Source organism: Metopolophium dirhodum, chromosome 8 (genome assembly GCF_019925205.1).
Source record: "Metopolophium dirhodum isolate CAU chromosome 8, ASM1992520v1, whole genome shotgun sequence".
Lineage (NCBI taxonomy): Eukaryota > Metazoa > Arthropoda > Insecta > Hemiptera > Aphididae > Metopolophium > Metopolophium dirhodum.
In genome coordinates this window covers 13,529,160-13,548,203 of record NC_083567.1, presented here as the reverse complement: position 1 = coordinate 13,548,203, position 19,044 = coordinate 13,529,160, and the positions used below count along the sequence as shown (strand labels likewise).

At 28.6% G+C, this 19,044-nt stretch overlaps 1 protein-coding gene across 2 annotated transcripts in view; it reads left to right on the top strand.

Moving 5' to 3' along the window:
* Positions 1–19,044, top strand: part of LOC132950362 (1-phosphatidylinositol 4,5-bisphosphate phosphodiesterase) — a 55,938-nt gene that overhangs the window by 4,947 nt on the left and 31,947 nt on the right. Inside the window, exon 1 of one of the 2 annotated variants that reach the window (XM_061021783.1) lies at positions 15,176–15,253. The exons of the other annotated variant lie outside the window; for it this stretch is intronic. The gene's annotated coding sequence lies outside the window, so the exon portion shown is untranslated. Of the gene's footprint in view, positions 1–15,175; positions 15,254–19,044 lie in introns of those variants that run through there. 2 annotated transcript variants of the gene reach the window in all.

Here is a 19,044-nt window from a genome sequence, read left to right as displayed (position 1 = left end):
TTCCAATTTGTTTTTCAAATTCAATATTAAATTTATCATTGCTTTTACCTATAAATTCTTCTTAATTATACACATTTTAATATTTTATACACTGTTATTTTCTGTTATTATCTCGACATATCACTTCAATGTTATTACGATATAAATTAAACACCCGCTTGCATTGGTTAGTACAAATTGTAAACAATGTTTATGATTATTAGATTCTATATATTCTATTCAAACTTTTTTTGAATGGCTATTTTTAAACAACACTATTAAAATACACAAAGTTTGAAAGTTCAATGTTCATTAAATTTAGACTTTTAAAATAGTAAAATTAATTACTTATGACAAAAATTCAAAATTTGAAGCAGAAAGATTATAAAAGATATTAACAACTAATAAACTTTGAACAATAATTAAAAAATATAATTCATACCAATACTTATATTTTTATAATAACTATTGGAAAAAAAAATAGGTAGATATAAATATATAATTTTTGATTAAAGCTTTATGCTATAATAATATGTTTATACCACTCCTAATTTAAAAATAAAATAGAAAAATCTAATTCAGTAAAAACATTGATCATTGTTAAACCATGATACAATCACAATTTCTTAGTATTTACTTGACAAAATAAATTGAATAAATTAACTTAAAATTAATTTTTCCCAGGGTTTTTAATAAGTTAATTATTGTTGTTATTATGTTTTGAACTGATACAATACATAGTTTTATAATGATAAATTAAGGAGAGGTAAAGGTAGGCACTTACTATATTGGATGTCATTTCTAAAATGTTTAATTATTTTATAGTGTTCACTACATTTTATGTCATTGACTTATGTGAATCACATAATGTGGTCAATGTATTTGTTTTTAATTTTTTATTATTGTTTTTATTTGTAGATACGTTTGTGAAATATTAAATGCTCATTTTTTATATGCTTAAATAACTTAATGTAATATCATAATTGGATGAACCAATAATAACTTCTAATGAAATGATGTTGTTGTTTTTGAAACGATCGTTTATTAAAAACAAATACACAATATTCATGTGACATTGTATGATTGTACATATTTAGAGTAACATGAAAAAAATTATCATAATTTCTGATAAAGTCGATCAAATTTTATATTTCAATGTAACTCGAATGCAATTATAGTGCTAACATGAATTAATTTTTAAATTTCTTCTCTTAAATACTATAAATAAGCAATTTCTAATTCCAAAGTGATGTTTTATTTGTTTTGGTACTACTATAGTTTATAAATTTAAAATTATATTATGAAATATAATAAGGTGTATTACTCAGTACTCAGTAGTCACTGGTCAGTATATTTATTTGTAACAATTTATGGTGTTATTGTACTGGTAAGAATATAAAACGCAGCATCTTAGTTGCGTTCCGTTAAACTATAATATTGGATTTTTATTTTATTTTCTGGTGTTCTTCATGGTCCATTGAGTAGGGTCCTGACTTTGATAGTATATGTAGCAAGATATATCACGTAATATTATAAATTCCGATAAACATGTATGGATTTTGTTCTTGATTCCTGGTTGATAAACAATAATGTATAAGCAAGTTGTCGGTTGTCATCATCACGGTCAATAAAAACTTATTCCAAACGAATATTTTAATTGTTTTTTCCGATAAGCATTAAATTCCATTGACTGTAACACAACAGAAACGATGTATTTTTGTTTTTAAATGATTCTATTAATGGAATAGTAATGTTAACATGCAAATCAAAATTAGAAATTTTAAGTAAAATTAAAACAATGGATGCCGATGGCACATTTGAATATTGTAAAAAGTGTTTGCCAATTATTTACAGTTCGCGACCTTTTTAACAATTTATTATTATTTATTACATGCTTTTAATATATTTTTTTGATACGAACAGACAATTACAGTGAATTACCTATACTGAAGTATTAAAAGCTATTGGTTTAGAATTTTAAATGCGTGCCAGGATTTTAAAACTGATTTAATTTATGTTGACTTCGGAGTATCTATTCACAGGGCAATTCAGAACATTTGGCCCCTTGAAACTCGTATTAACGAGTCCGTGAATCGAGTTTTATTCGACGTTTTGCATTTTATTAGATCTACGCTCATTGTTAATAACAATTACACCTGTTTACGGGAATATATGTACGTATTATTATATTTCTGATTTGCGTTAAGATTTGAACGATAAATGACATAGAAACATCATAATATTCATAATGTTAGTATAGCGTGTATCCTAATACAACCAATGACTATATTATTATGGTATTAACATCAATGAATTAATTATTTAATATTAACGAGAAATAAACCCAATTTTATATTTTTCATAATAAACTTAGGATTGATTAGGAGCTACGGTGAATATAAAACTACCTGTAATCTATACTATAATATAATAGAATCCAATAAAGGTCATATGAATTCGATTATTCGATTTTCATACATCGAATTATTTCTATCCACCCTCGTTGAACACGGTCGTGTTTATTTACCACAGTTACAATCATACCAATAACCATTTTTGATCTCTATATATAAGACCTTAATAGTTAAGACATAATATTATATTATAGTTTGTCGTAACGCAATAAATTGGAACTTGAGAATAACCATGGTTTTGTTCGAGGGAAATCAAACGCAGGCACACATTTGTCGACAATTGTCGGCATTTTACAATATTCTTATTTACATAAAATACGCGTAATTTATTCCAAGTCGAACTACGCAAATAAAACACTCCGTGTGCAACCCGATGCGAATTTAATAGAACACTTTTTCCGAACCACGCTTTAGTATTATTTCCGTTAATTAAAACATTTAATAATATGTGAAGTTTTTTAGTCGGAGTAAAATATCAAAACACGTGCTGTTTCAGGTTTTCAAACAGTAGTAATATTTACATAAAAATGTATGAATAATCAAATGCGTTTAATGTTTGCAAATAATTACATTTTTTTTGTCGGCAATAATTTTCATAGGTTATAAAACTCCACGATGGTATTGAAACTGTATAATATTATAATATAATAACTATACATATACTGTACGTAAAAATAATCAAAAAATAAGAAAAAATACCAAAAAGATAAATGAATGGTGTATTGATTTTAAATTATCGCATAAAACAAAATAAGTAGGTATTAATGTTTTATATAATATTCTTTATATTGAAGACTTTATATTGAATTAATATAAGGTGTTAATATAGAGTGTAATAACTAATCGTCCACTGCAGCATTATTTATTAAAATATATAGTTATAATTGTATAAAACATTTTACCTAATTAAATATAAATAATATTATTAACGTTATAACATATTGATACGTTTTTATATAGTAACAATTTAGATAGGTACTTAGGTTTAAGTTTTAATTTTATCGTAGCCCATGACTCTTAGATTGGTACCTGCTAAATAGGATTTAGTGAAAATAAAGTAGGTAATTTTTACTGTAAGTATAAGTACATCATTTGTATTGAAAATATATTAAAAGGACGCCACTCGGGAATTTTTTGTCTCCGTCTTACAAACGATTATTATGGCAAATTGTACGTTCACAATAGCATATTTTGTGGCGCGGTGTTTCCATTCAGTCACGAATGTGCTCTGAGTGCACGCACAAGCCAGCGTCACTAGTTCCCGGATAGGTGACAACCCGTGATTTTTAGTGCTAATCCTTGCCACACATACACATACGTGTTCAAACCAACAGTACTCTCCTCCACAGTAGCAGGCTAATGACTTCAGTTTTCGAAGCCTTTATGTCAAAAATAAAAATTATTGAAAAAATTGCACATTTTACTCTGTAATTTCTAAAATTAGAGTAAATTTACTTCTCATAAGATTTAAAGGTAAGAATATTATCTAAGGCATCTTGGAGGATTTTATTTATATTGTTATTTTTAATTCCTAAGTAATAACTATGATCATTTTAAAATATACAAAAAATGTACGGGTGAAAAATGATCATAAATTGCTTCTTAATAAAAATATCAATAAAAGCCTTCGAGGTGCCCTAGATCTTACCTTTAAATTAAAGTGAACGTAAAATATGCCACGTTGTACGTTTGTAAGACGGAGTCAACAAATGCCCGGGTTGTGTCTTCTTAATCACTCTTCCTATATGGACCATCTGTAACTGATGTATAATACCATATTATATTCCAAAATTCAATTTATGTTATTAGGCGTTTTATGCCTTTAGATTTTCTTCCAACTTTTTTGTTTCTATCGATTTAAAATATTTCTTTATTCCGATTGCAATTGGTTATTTTTTGTAAAATATATTTTCATTTGCACTAGTACAACTAATTTTTATTTCTTTTTTTGAACAAATTCGATTTACAGCGCATAATAATCTTTTTAAGTTTGTTTTATGTTATATATTTCATTTTTTGTGTCAATTGATATAGCTACGTATTAAACTGATACATTTTCAACACTGTATAGTATTTCGATCTGGAGCACATTATTATAACGTGCTTAAAGTAAAGTCGAGAGGATTTGTACAGAAGAAAATTTAACAAGGAACAGACTTTATTTTTGCTGTTGTAGTATCAGAGAGGCGGATAAAATAAACAACAATAAACGACAACGGGGACCCAAGAGGCCAAGAAAGTTTGCACACCGCGCTGAGCTACTGCTTCCAAAAGCCACGGCGGGTGTCCTGCTCAGGCGACGGTGTAGTTTTCGATTTTCATTAAAAAGTACGCTTATAATTCTAAAATTTGTGCGCACGTTAATTAATGTGAATTAATTCCCAAACCAGCCATGAATACTATTTTATTTCAAATTTCGACAATTTGTTTTAACTATATTTTTTGTACAAAAGTGCAGCAAAAAACAACATAATTTACGACCAAAAAAAAAAACTATTTAATTTCTATTTTTAATTGGTGCGGCGTTTGCGTATTGTAGGTAAACGTGTAGGGCCTACACGTATACCTATAATATATACAGTGTAGGCATACATTTTATAATAATTTCGAACAAGTACATTTATAAATACAATAATATATATAAAATGCATGTAAAATATACGACATCGGCGACGTGAATTGGAAACGCAATACTTTTATTTGTGCTATAAGCAGAAGTTCAAACAACACTCGTGACCTTTAAAAAAATATATATTATATTATTACTGTTCTAAGTTCTTGTTAACGCCCAAATATTTTTTTTCCGCCCTTCGCTACGAACACGTGCCAAATGCGCTAATACGCGTTGCTTACTTAGGTACCTATATTCAAAAACCTGACTTTGATATGATTATAATATTGCATTATATTGTAAGCAATTATAGTTATATGAATTTAAATTTAATCATTTTTACTTAAAACTTTCTTGATACATTTTTGCAAGATTTAAACTTTAAAAGCTTTTAACGCTATTTTATAATTCCAACATTTTGCTAGAATCAAGTGTCTTACAATTATTATTTTTCGTATCTTTTTGCTGTATTATATTTCTAAAAATATTTATATATAATGCCTATATACAACAATCAATAATGGTTTAATAAATAATTTATAGGTAGGTAGGTACTAATCATTTATTTAATAATAGACTTAAGTTGAAATGAGTTTGTTATGATATAAATTATAATATTATATTATTGGTGCCTTTCAACACAAATTATCTTGTTTTAAGTACCTATAATAAATGCTTATAATACCTATAATATAAGTTATAATTTAAGAATAATAATATCAACCGACAATATTATTTTGAACGTCCTGAGACGATAAAATTCATAAGTCTGGTAATAGAATCGATGATTTAACCACAGTCTGTACAACATATCATACTCTTTATATATTATAATATTGTTATTATGCTTGTGCATTGAGCAAACCGCTTTGTAGCGCCCGTAATACTCGCGAGTATTACAGCAATATCGTCATTAGGTGCGCGTGCATAATATATTACGTTATATAATTTTCGACAAGTCTGAATTCTATTTCGAATATAATAATATATAACAAAATGATACACACTATAAAAAATATTATGCATAATTTAATATAATATTCTGTACGTGTCTGTATTTGTCACAACCACGGGACCCCTTATTATTGCATGCAATGACGCCCGATGTTAACAAGTTGTTTTCGCGGCACAGAAAATAATATAATAATATACGAAATTATAACGTATTTCCCGAAAGTTTAACGACAACCATATTATCACGTCACACACGAACGTTATGCCAGAATGCACGTTTTAAAATATACGTTTATATAATATTTATAATATATTATGTGAGGAATGAATGACGTGTGTAGTTCTGAACGGTTTGGTCTTCGTAGGCTGCAGGAGTGCAGTGTACGTTAAATTTTATACAAATAATATGATAACTGGAATAGACAATAATGACGTACTAACTATAATAGGTTGTTCAGAATATCCCTAGTCCTGCGTGGCTGTGTCAGCCTATCAGAAGATGGCTATGCAGGTGAAAAACAATGTGAGTTCCTCAATATCGTAATCCATAAAAATAATTCTAATTTAATGTCAACAGTTTAAAAATGAACCATTTTTCTCATAAATATCGAAGACTTGAAATGCGTTTTAATTTGGTTGGTTTTTATTCAATTTTAATTTATTGTTTTTAATTGTTTGAAAAATTAGGTTTAATAAAAATGACATAAAAACTAATTTAAACATTTGAATCTCCACAAAAAATATATTTTTTTTTTTAACGAACATCATTTTTGATATGAATTACTAATTAGTGAAAACAATATAACTAATATTCAAACACGCATTGATTTGTAACCGAGATGCACATTTCACATTATTATACGGGACTATGATATGGGACATACCTATAGTGTATAATATTATACTATTATAGGTACATAGGTACATAATACTACATTAAATTGTATCAATGGCGACAGTAGTTATGGTTTGATCAGCACGTGTAAACGTCGCCGTCCTCTACATCCGCAAAATATAAAACTTCCTGTGCGTATAAATATCGTTTAATCATTATTATAATCCATTTTATTATAATATATAATATCGTCGGATGCAAAAAGATCGAATTCTCTTAGGTTTCTCGCGAGCACAATAATAATATTATATTCGTATCATAATATTATTTTACCTACGGGTACAATCACATATACGTTTGTATATCGCTTAATTATTCTATAGGCGTGCGGAGGAGGCGCAGCATGTAGGATATATTGGGGCTTTGGGGTATTTTGAGAATAAACTGAGTTTTCCGGTTACGAGCGGTGGGCAAGAACGCGTGTGTCGCGTGCGCTAAATACCGTATTTTATTATTATTTCATACGGTATACATTGATAGGGGAGGGAGCGGGGAGGTTAAGTGAGGTTAGGGTTATCATAATATAACATACACGTAGTACCTATATATAATATTATATACTGCAGGTTAGGTTAGTATATAATGATATTTTTTTAACCGTGAACGCCCTCTCGATAGGTAGGTAATATTATAATAATATCTTATCCGAGCTACATTATTATATACGGCAATTTTCCTTTTGTTTTATAAACTTTTAAGGATATCGCATCCGCGATATTATATACTAGCTAGCTATATATTAGTACCTATATATATATATATATATCTGATATATATATATATAGGTATATTTCCTTTATAACTCAAACACGTTTACTTTATAAAAGTTATAAAAAAATAAAATATATAGTAGACAGTGATAATAAAATCATAATAATAATATAATGCCCGGGGATAAGTTATCGCCCTGTTCGCGATAAAAAAAAAATAAAAAAATATTTATATTATAATATAATAGGTAGAGGGTTCGGAAAAGAAAAAAATGAAAAAAAGGTACATACCGGCGGCGGGTGTATAATACGCGTAGCCGCCACTAGCCGGTGTTTTTGCAGTGTGTAGTGTGTACAAGTAAAATACATATATTATGCATATATATATATTAAAATATATTATGAAGAATAAAATATTGTGTTGGATGGAAACATTCGCATCGGACAAATTGCATGTAGTTCGTCACGGCACGCTGACCAAACGATGGTGCGATGTTTAAAACGATATCCCGTCGTCGTGACGTCGTGTCTCGCGAGCTCGAAATATATTATAATATTTACATTTGCCCGGTATGATAATTTATCTATCCATATATTATATAATATTGTATGAAGACGCAGGCATTCGGATGTTTGCTCGAGGTAATTTCTGGAAATGCCAGTCGGATTCGAAAAATTATTTTTGCATTTGATAGACCAATTTATTCTTAAAGAAGGTTATAGGCTATTTAATATCACGCTACGATCCTCATGAACCGAGGAAAAGGGCAAAATTTCAGATGTCGCGTGGCCGTGATATTAGATACGGTATAGTTTTTTTTTTTTTTTATAAATAATTGCCATTGGTAACATCTTACAGACTATAATAGTAATAAATAATAATAGACATAATATTAGTAGACGTAAATATCAACTCTCAATCTCTTCTGTTGCACTGTTTACAGCGGAATTGCCATTGGTTGCGCGGATCATAATAGTAATAGTATGAATTTGTATTATTTAAGATTCTGAACGAAGCGAAATATAGATGTTACAATGATGTGTGTTTTTTTTCCTGTCTGGCTACATTTTAGGTAGTAAAAATGCTATGATTCTAGATCAGCATCTTTTCTAATAGAAAAGTGAATCTAGTTGCTACTTTTGGAGGTCAAAACTGAAAATTCCTAGTAATTTTAGAAAACGTCAAGAAAAACAAAAAAATAAGTGAAAAACAAGTGGTAATTTTTATGGAAAACAAATTTTTGAAAAATTCAATTTAATTTTTTTGGTGTAACTCAAAAATAAATAACCATAGACCCTTGAAATTTTAACCAAATATTAATATTATCATTTTCCATAAATAGCATAATAATTTTCGAAATATTTGAACTCTTTTTGAGCTAGTTATAGCCTTGAGAAATTTTTCGAATTATGTACATTTTTTTAAAATTATTCTGGATAAAAACTTTTTCACTTAGTAAAAAATCTTGACAACTTAATGCTAGGTTCTTTATAAATTTCAATAATGAAAATTCAAAAATATTAGAGATACAAAGGCTCAATTATTTTGTATATGCATTTAAAGTTTAAATATTGACAAAATTCATCAACATTTTCAAAATTTTCAAACTATTTTTCAATTGGAAATTCTTTAAAGTTTTTCCTTTTATAGCTAACATTAGGAATTTTAATAGAAGGTTCCTAACAAGTTCTACTATATCTATAAAAAAGAAAAAGTACACCGGAACGTTACGCTATTATAGGCATGAATAGATGAGATATTTTCGATTTTTATTAATTTATTTTTGTAACTATTAAATTTGATTATTTATACAAGTATGCTCGGCTGACACAATATCCCAGCTCAGAATCGTTTTTCTTATACTATGATTTATCATTGAATTCAAATATAACAGATCCATTACAACGACATACTTGACAACTATACTGTATAGCAGAGCGGTATCCACTTATCCACCTTTTTTGTTGTTGTATATACATTATTAGTAATTAATGTGTATATAGTTGTAATTTGTTTGTATATTAACCTGTTTCAAATTTTATTGTTTGACAAAATTCTACTACAGTACCATCGTTGAAAAATAATAAGTGTACAAATAGAGTAAGAAAAAAAGATTTCATAATTTTTTCCCGGACGATGAAAAAACCACCAGATTGTTTAGAATTAAATTATACACGTACGCACAACGCACCTCGCATAATCACAAGTGAATCTAACGGGCAACGCCGGGTGGTATGGATATAAATTATAATATAATATAATTTACACTTAAAAAGACATTTCTTCCACAGCGATGTAAACCCAAAAGGAGTTGAACAATCACAATTTTTTTTCCAGGCAACGCCGGATAAATCAGCTACTATGAAAAACTACCGGATTGTATCCGTTAATATACTGCTCAAATGTTTCAAATCTTAGTGTTTGACAAAACTCTACTAAAGCATCATCGTTAAAAAATAACTTATCATGTAAAAAAAGAGTATGAAAAAAAAATTTGTCTCAATTGATATTTGTTTTCCCGGACAATGAAAAACCACCGGATTGTATCCAATCCGCTGTGGGTTGGATTAAGTAAAACCGACAAACTTGGTACAACTTTGTTACTTTACAGTTTACAGTTATAAATTATATGGGTCCACGCCGGGCGGGATGGCTGTAAATTAAAACATAATATGATTTACACTTAAAAATACATTACCCAAAAACAATAACAATTTTTTTTTTCCGAGAAACGCCGTGTAACTCAGCTTGTAATAATATACAGCAGGTATAGGTAGGTATATAGATACTACTGCGGGTATATACCGGCAGCTGCTGCAGGTATATTCGATCGCCATAATTTTTTTTATTACTTATCGTTTTGACGGCTGCAGCAGTATACTAGGACGATTTCAAAACGCTTATTATTGACTTTTCACACCCAATCACCGCCCCCGGTCCATTTCCACGCAAACTGACTACATGTGTGTGTGTGTGTGTGTGTGTGTGTGTGTGTGTGTGTGTGTGTGTGTGTGTGTGTTGTGTGTGTGTGTGTGTGTAGAATACATATTATATATATGTATATTATACACACACGAGTTGCATTAGTTTTTGTACGTATGTAAATGGTGTGTAATGTATATATTATGATAATGATAATAATAATATTATATTATGCTGTTCACGACCTCGAGCGGACAATTAACACGCCGCTAAAATTCAATTACGAAAAACCGACAGTAGAACGCGAGAGCGTTATACCAATTCGCAAATCGTAATAGGTCTATATTATCATTATAATATTAGAAGTACGTTATATTCATAGACCTTATACTATGGTTATTATACTTACAATTATATGATTATTATATTATAACGTGCGTTATCCAATAATGCGTCGCCGCGCAGACAATAATACAACCACAGAATATAATAATATACAACTATCTGTATTCTGTGATGATAATATTATTATAGTATTATGCGGTTAAACTATGATGGTTATGCGCTCGCGAGTGTGTGTTGGGTCTTGTTTATGTTTTTTTTTTTTACACCAACCTTTAAGTCCGATCGCTGCAACCGTATCACGATTGTTTTAACACCAAAATTAAACACGGTAAATATCGTGTTTTACGAATAACGGGGTCGGTTATTATGTGCATATTATGATAGTTCGTGACAAATTGTATAATGATATAATCGCATATAATATAATATATCATAATAATTATGTGTACAAGCACAGCTTTTAGTACTTCCGATTGTTTCGTGTGTTTCTATATTATATTATAAAATACGTCATGTATGGTGGCAACTATATCAGTTTCGGTGTTGTGGTTATTATTTCTTCGATATTTTTCACTCTCTCGCGGCGGCGCTCGTTAAATAATGTATCTATTCCTCAATATAGTTAAAGTTACATAATATTGTGGACGATCTCTTTATTGGCAATTACAATGTATAACCTCATTCGAATTCATTAATAAAGTTAAGAAACTAAACTTAGTATGTGATAAAGGATTTTTTCATTTCGAAAATATATTTGCTGTATACTCGTACTAGATACTCGAAAAATACAAAAAAAATATATAGAAAATAAAAACTCTTAAAGATTTATTTGTATATAATACACTTAAGCTTTATTAACTGAAAGAAAACACTGAGAAACCGTATTAAAAAAAAAAAAAAAAAAACAATGGCATATATTTTTGGAGTTTTCTTTTGTATCAAATTTTTCAATTTAAAACTTTTCTTGTTATTTCTTTTCTAATTCAGTTCTTATAATTTTTTTTTTATCCTTCTTTTTATGTTCTATAGAACTCCATTTATATCAAACGATCATTATTACAAATTTTATAAAAAAAAAAGGTGAAAAAGAATATGTATTAATAGCATTAATTTATTGTGCCAAAAAAACTAAATAAGAACACATAAATCTTTAAGATTCAATGATAGCTAAGTTACTACTGAAACTTTATAGGTAGTTAACATTTACACAAATTTAATTTTTATATGGGGTGGAATGCTAAAATATTTTACGCCAAACAAACAAGTTGTTCTCTCCCCACAATCACTTAAGATTATCTGCTTACCTTTAAACCTTTAACAATATGTTATAACTGTTTTAAGTTTATCTCGCCATGTTTTATTGATACATTAATACATTACCATTATTATATACTCGAATCCGTCCTCAATTGAAGATTCAGTCTATTGGTGTAAGGGTTGTCACATCCACAATAAAATAAATGACAATATCAAATTATAAAATATAAGGAAATGGTGTTAGCTAAATTAAAAAAGAAAAAAATCACCAATGGATATCATAAATTAAGGTGATGGGTAGTATTATATATTAAGCCTTTTCTGCTATACCATGTATAACAGTGGATTTTATTTTGGGGGAATCCAGGGGTACTTTCTCCGTTCTCCCTGAATTGAAAAACATGAACGCCTTCCAAAAAATTCTTAGACATGTAACTGTTATAAACTCTGATACCCCCCTCCCTCTCACACCAGAAAAAGTTTAAAATATGCGAAAGCAGTGTGTGTAGAGACTAGAGTTGAATATTATATTCAACTTGTGAATAATATGCGTACCTTAGTTACCTACGTTACCTACGGTAGGTAAAATGGGAAGTTGCAGGCAAATTTTTAGGTAAGTAACGTGTTACTGACATTTTTTTAGCAGCTAGGTACATAATTTAAATTTATGAAACACGAAACAACATAGAAACCCGGCTTTAATCGATTTTTAACAAATAATATAAATAAATAACGGTTAACCGCAATTTATAATAATATGTGTAGTTTACTGCAGCTGGAAGTTGATGAAAAGTTGACAAAAACATAATACGTCTTATGCATTTTGAAAATTGAATTATGAATAATTATTATGTGACAATAAATTAATTTATATATTACAAACATTTTATAGAAGACTAAATGCAAGTTTTGGAGAGCTCAGCCCCCCCCCCCCCCCCCCACCCACCAAAACACACAAGTCACACTAATTTCACTAATTATCGAGGGTCAATCCTTATTTTATATAATTTAGATAGTCTCTTTACATCAATATTAACCATATTATAATATTATATAACGTATTATTCATTTATATCAATTTTAAAATAGGGTTTGATGTAATCGAACTTTAAACCACATAATGTATATTATTATAGTTTAAAGAATTAAAATCATGTTGTATTTCAAAGACATATCACATTATTCATCAACTCTAGTATCTACACCCAACATATAATTGCTTGACTGTCGAAGTATTTATCTGCATACTTAAAATAAATTAATTCGTCCTCCAAGTAGAATGTTTATGGCATAATATGCTTTCTTCACGGGATTTAAAACACTACAGGTAATACAATAATTTATAATTGATAAATATTAATTCATGAATATTCATAATTTATTAAAGGACAATTATTATTGTTAATCATTTTTAATTATATCATTATATCAATTCAATATTACATAGTTATTTATAAAACAAGTTTTTACACAAATAATGTTTAAAAAGTAAAATGCATTCCTATTTCTGCTTTCGACGGATTAATTAATTTTAATTATACATAATATATGTACATTATCAAATATTTATAGGTTATAACTTATCTATTTATTAAATTTTTTAACTTGAGTCCATTAAAATAAGTACTTATTAAAATAAGTAATTGCCTGATGAATTAAATTTAAGCTGTTATATTTTTTTTTAATTCCATAATGTAAATACCATTATAATATATTATTATTCATTATTAATATCAACATATTTTATGTTAATTGAGTTTTTTTTATATAGCGGATAAGTTTACAACGTGATCTCGCAATCATCCTCAACCTAATATAAAAAATTTACATAAATTAATACTTATCTACGAGTAACTTAGTATAAAACAATAAATTAGTATGTTACGGAATAATTAAAATTGTAATAATATTAAATGTCTAGTACAAACAATAATATTGTAATATAATAATATAATAATAACAATATTGTAATATTATAATATAGCCTCAATTGAATCTACAATTTTAAGAATATTTGTTTTTTTTTTCAATTACGATTAAAATCTTTCAGATAAAATAAGTTCTACGAATGTTTCATTTATACTTCGAAATGGAAATTTAACGCATTTAGGTAAGTACCTATGATATTTTAGAGAGGTTAAAATTTTCCAATTATTTTCGAGATTTTTAATAAAACTATCGCTGGTTTAACAGTAAATTGTTCAGATTATTTGATTGTTTTTATACATCAATGGTGTTAATGGCGTGATATAACATTCAGACGTGGTCAAATGGATAGGTACCTAGATTATATTTCAAAGAGCTTAAACTGTAATACAAACCATTAGCTAATCTGTAATATAATAAAATAGAGGTGATTTCAAAAAACTATTTTTTTAATAATAAAAAACATAAAAAGGACACTTTTTTGAATTGGCATCAAATTCAATGATTTAATTAATGAATTGTCTTATATTTATATTAGTTCAATAATAATTTATTACATCGCTTTCAAATGTTTAGTAATAATAATAGTAATTATTATAATATTACAATAAGCTCGCGTTGAGGTGAGCAAAACGAGACATTTGACTAATTACACGATAAAAATTAAATCTGTTTCAAATGCTTGTTAATTGTTTTTCAAATACAATAAATTAAACAATTTGACAACCGTATATATGTGTTGTGTATATTATATTATTAATTTGTTATACTTTATACAAAAATACAAAGTATAATATCGCTCACTTTGTAACATATACAGAAAAAAAATAAGAAAAAAAGTATTTGCATTAAAATTATATTACTCATTGTCCATTGGTGGGTTTGAGACGATACCACGACTTGTACAGCAAAAAACGCTTTCAATTTGTATGGTTTCTATACATATGGGTAGGTATAAAGCCTAGTTTATAAAAACATCAGAATAACGTTTTAAATTTTACCTCATTATTTTCTCTAAACATTTAATAAGAATTTGACCTATAGCAAGTACCTAACTAGAGTGTATATAGTATTTAAGCCAACATTTTTTACCGGTATAATAATTAGATTCGATCCGTTGAAACCTTTGAAGTTTTTTTTTATGATATTATAATGCATTATATACCACGGCACGTATCGGGTCAAAACTGGCAGTATTAGCTGTAAATGGAAGCCATGCGGACGAACTTTCGACCAACAGTACGTCAAAGTATTTTAAACTATATTATATATTATTATATTGTCTGTTATACAGAGTGGTTTTTGAAGTATGCTCACCCACATTTTTTCCTTTAATGTACACTCATTTAAATTCTGATTTTTAAAACTTTTAAGTACTTAAAAAATAAACATCTTTTAAGACGATATTTTCAAATTCCTAATGTTTCTTGTACTATACGAAATGCTCAAAATAAATATCTGCTGAACTGTGTGAAAAGGAGGGTTCGTATTTAAAAAACAGAAGACTTTACTGTCACAGAATCGTCCTTAAATGGTACATAAAATCTCAAGTTTTCGAAAATACCTGTGGTCTTCAATATTATTTATACACTTGGCGTAGGTATTTAAAAATTCAAAAAATCAGAATTTTAATATAATATGCATAATTTAAACATACATGTAGGATGAGCGTGCTTAAAAAATCACACCGTATATTATATTTACTATCGATTTCAATTATTATTTTCTGTTAGAATTTACATCAGATAAATTGGGTTGAACGATAGTATAGTTTGAAACGTATAATATTATGTGGTAGATATTATTATGTTCGCGTTCCGTGTGGTTCGTATTGTTGTTTCAATGACTATAAGTACGTATTATTGTATACGGTAATAGTTGTGGCTTTTTTTTACAGTGGTAAAATAAAGGGTTGTTTTTAAGTTGTTTGTTGCCCGAACAATGATATAATCAGAGCGGAAATTTGGGATCGTCCATTACTAAGAAATATAAATTCGTATTTTTGTTTTCATCCAAATAAAAATACAATGTGACGCGTGTGTTCCGCCAAAACTACTCACCATAGCTAATGACTTTGAACACCGATTTAGTGACATTAATTCTTAAACGCGTATGGCTCGCCTTGCAGTATACCGGGTGTTCCATTTAACGTAAGCCACACATTATTTATTTCAAAAACTCTTAACGATTTTGAAAATATTTTTTTTTACATAATTTTAAGTCGTTAAAAATAGAGTTTTTACCGTTTTTATAGTTATCATTTTTTTAACGACAATAACACGCACTCTTTATTCGTTATTCCAAGGCAGAATATTATTTGGAGTACTTTGATGAAGAAAAATCGAATTTTATACGAGTAGTTTATGAGTCATAATATTATATAAAGTTTAGATGAGTGGGGTGTTCAGATAAATATTGGTCCACTACTCCACTCATCTAAATTTAAAATACTTATAACTAATAAACTACTTGGTTCTTTGTATATATCGATATAATCCGAATAATATTCTGCTTCAAATACGATATTAAAAAAACATATTTTTGTCATCCAGAAGAGTAAAAAAAACTATTAAAAAAATGATGATTATTAATATTTGAAAATATTATAATTTTGTGTTGTTTTGTGTAACGATTTAAATTGATAAAAAAATAAATATTTTCACAAACGTTAATAGTTTTTAAAACAATACGAGTGTCTTACGTCAAATGGATCACTCCGTACACACCTTAATATTATGTGTATTGCACACGAAAGCGGTCTGAAAACCATATTTCAGGTTTTTGTTACGGGTTAATCTGCGAGCACAAAAGCGGTACAAAGTTGATATTTCGCAAACTTCGGTCGTTGAAACAAACGAATTTCGTCGCGACGAAACAACGCCCGTGCGACGTAATATAATACAAAATATTCATTATCATATTTCGTATTTATGCCACGAACGGTATATTGGTAGGTAGGTATGGTACCTATATAGTATAATAATATATGGATACCTGTATACTTGCGCATATATAATATTAGGCGACCGTCGTCATATTATGTTTAAGAGTTTTGAGCGGCTACGTTGATAATAATATAATATTATAATCTAGTCGAAAATCTGTTTGCTGCAATGCTACACAGCATATCATACTCAGTAGACAACTACAAAAACGTTAGGAAATATAATGATTATTATATGATCGTAGCTACAATAAATGTATATGGATATCTACGATCTTAAACATATATAACAGTGGCCTCGTTTGAGAGGGTGGTACGGTGGACTGCATTTCCCCCGTCTGGTTATAAAATAAGTCCAATTGCTGGTTGTTGGTGAAATAACAAAACTATAATTTTTTTCAATTTTTATCAAACATAATTAATATTGTGGAAAGTGTAAACACTATTGTTAAACTAATTAATATTTATAGATTTTAGTTCAAACAGATTTATAAAACAATATTTAGAAATTCTAAATATTACACATAAATTCATTCATTATTTCAAAAAAAATTCTAGAATAGATAGTATCAGTGAACTATTTAAAAATTTTTGATTTTTCAATTACGTTTTAGTAGGTAGTCGTGTTTCTTATTGTAATTATTTAATTATTTCGTTCCATCTAAAAAAATATAATATAACGCATTTGAGGTAGGTATATCGTATACCTACCATAATTTATTCGTACCTTAACGTCTTTTTTGCTATAAAATGAGACTTTTTTTGCTTTAGACACATATAAATTTATGTAAGATCGGAACTGTATCGAGATATAAATGTAAGTTGAAATTAGCTTACGAGCGAAGCTATCTGATATTTTTTCATCAGTTATATGGGTTGGTCAAAACTTTTGCGCCCTCTTATTAAACACTGAAATTACGCCACTGACTATAATATGAGAGTCCGTGTGGTCCGTGAGTTTTTCTGTATCTCCTATCGGTATTGTTGAAAGTACTTATTCAAATCTTTCGAGTAATAGGAGTAAACTATTTTATTGGTAATACCTTTTAAAAAATCTGTTGGCCGATTTTTTAAAATCGATTCAAAACCTTTCCGTATATCATGATATTTTATTATGACTTTTCGAGCCCGCGAATCAGCTACCTATATTATTATGTCCGTCTGCCACGCGACGAAACGGCGATGTTTTCCACGGGTCATTCACTCAGAACAGATACTGTAATATAATAATATAAAAAAATAAATATACTCTATATACGCGACCTATTATATTGTGTACCTATACATATAACAGCTGCGGTAAATGCATATCATAAGATATATATGCCACGCGTATAATATATGCTATGATAATAATAATATGTACCTAGATAACTATAATATTATATAGAATCATCATATTGCACATTTGGCGTCGTAAAGCCGACACGGGAAAACGGCGACAATACTACACCGGTATATACGACCCGCCCACGACGACGGTCAGTTACATATTTTTTTGTTATACCTAAATAAAACAAAATACATATTATTGCAATCGTATTATTTACAGTAACTGATTTATACAGGTTTGGCCGGGCTGGCGTCTGATTCTTATCGCGCGCATATAACTACCTATCCCATTATAACCCGTCCGCAGCGATCGGTCATTCGCGGTTAGTGGTATATAATATATAGGTACCCGCCTATATAATATTACGCGATAGTATGCATCACGAGTCGCTATTATATTAATATGGCGAGGTCGTGGCCGCGAGTTCTTCTGCCTCAGAAAATATTATGGATAGGTAGCAGGTGCGTGCGTATAATGCGTAGTAATCGGCCTAAAAGGTTTACTCGCGAGGGTCGTTATGATATTATATTATGATGGTGTGTATAATTATATTATATACCTATAATATACAATCGACTCTCGATAGTTCAAAGTTGACGGGACTTGTCAAAATGTTCGAATTTCCGAGTGCAAAAAACAATTCTAATTACCGAGTTATGAAAAAATATGTCGTAGGTACTTACGTACGATAATAATTCGATAGTTATTAGTTAGGAAATAATAAGTTACATTAATACACAATAATTGTGAGGT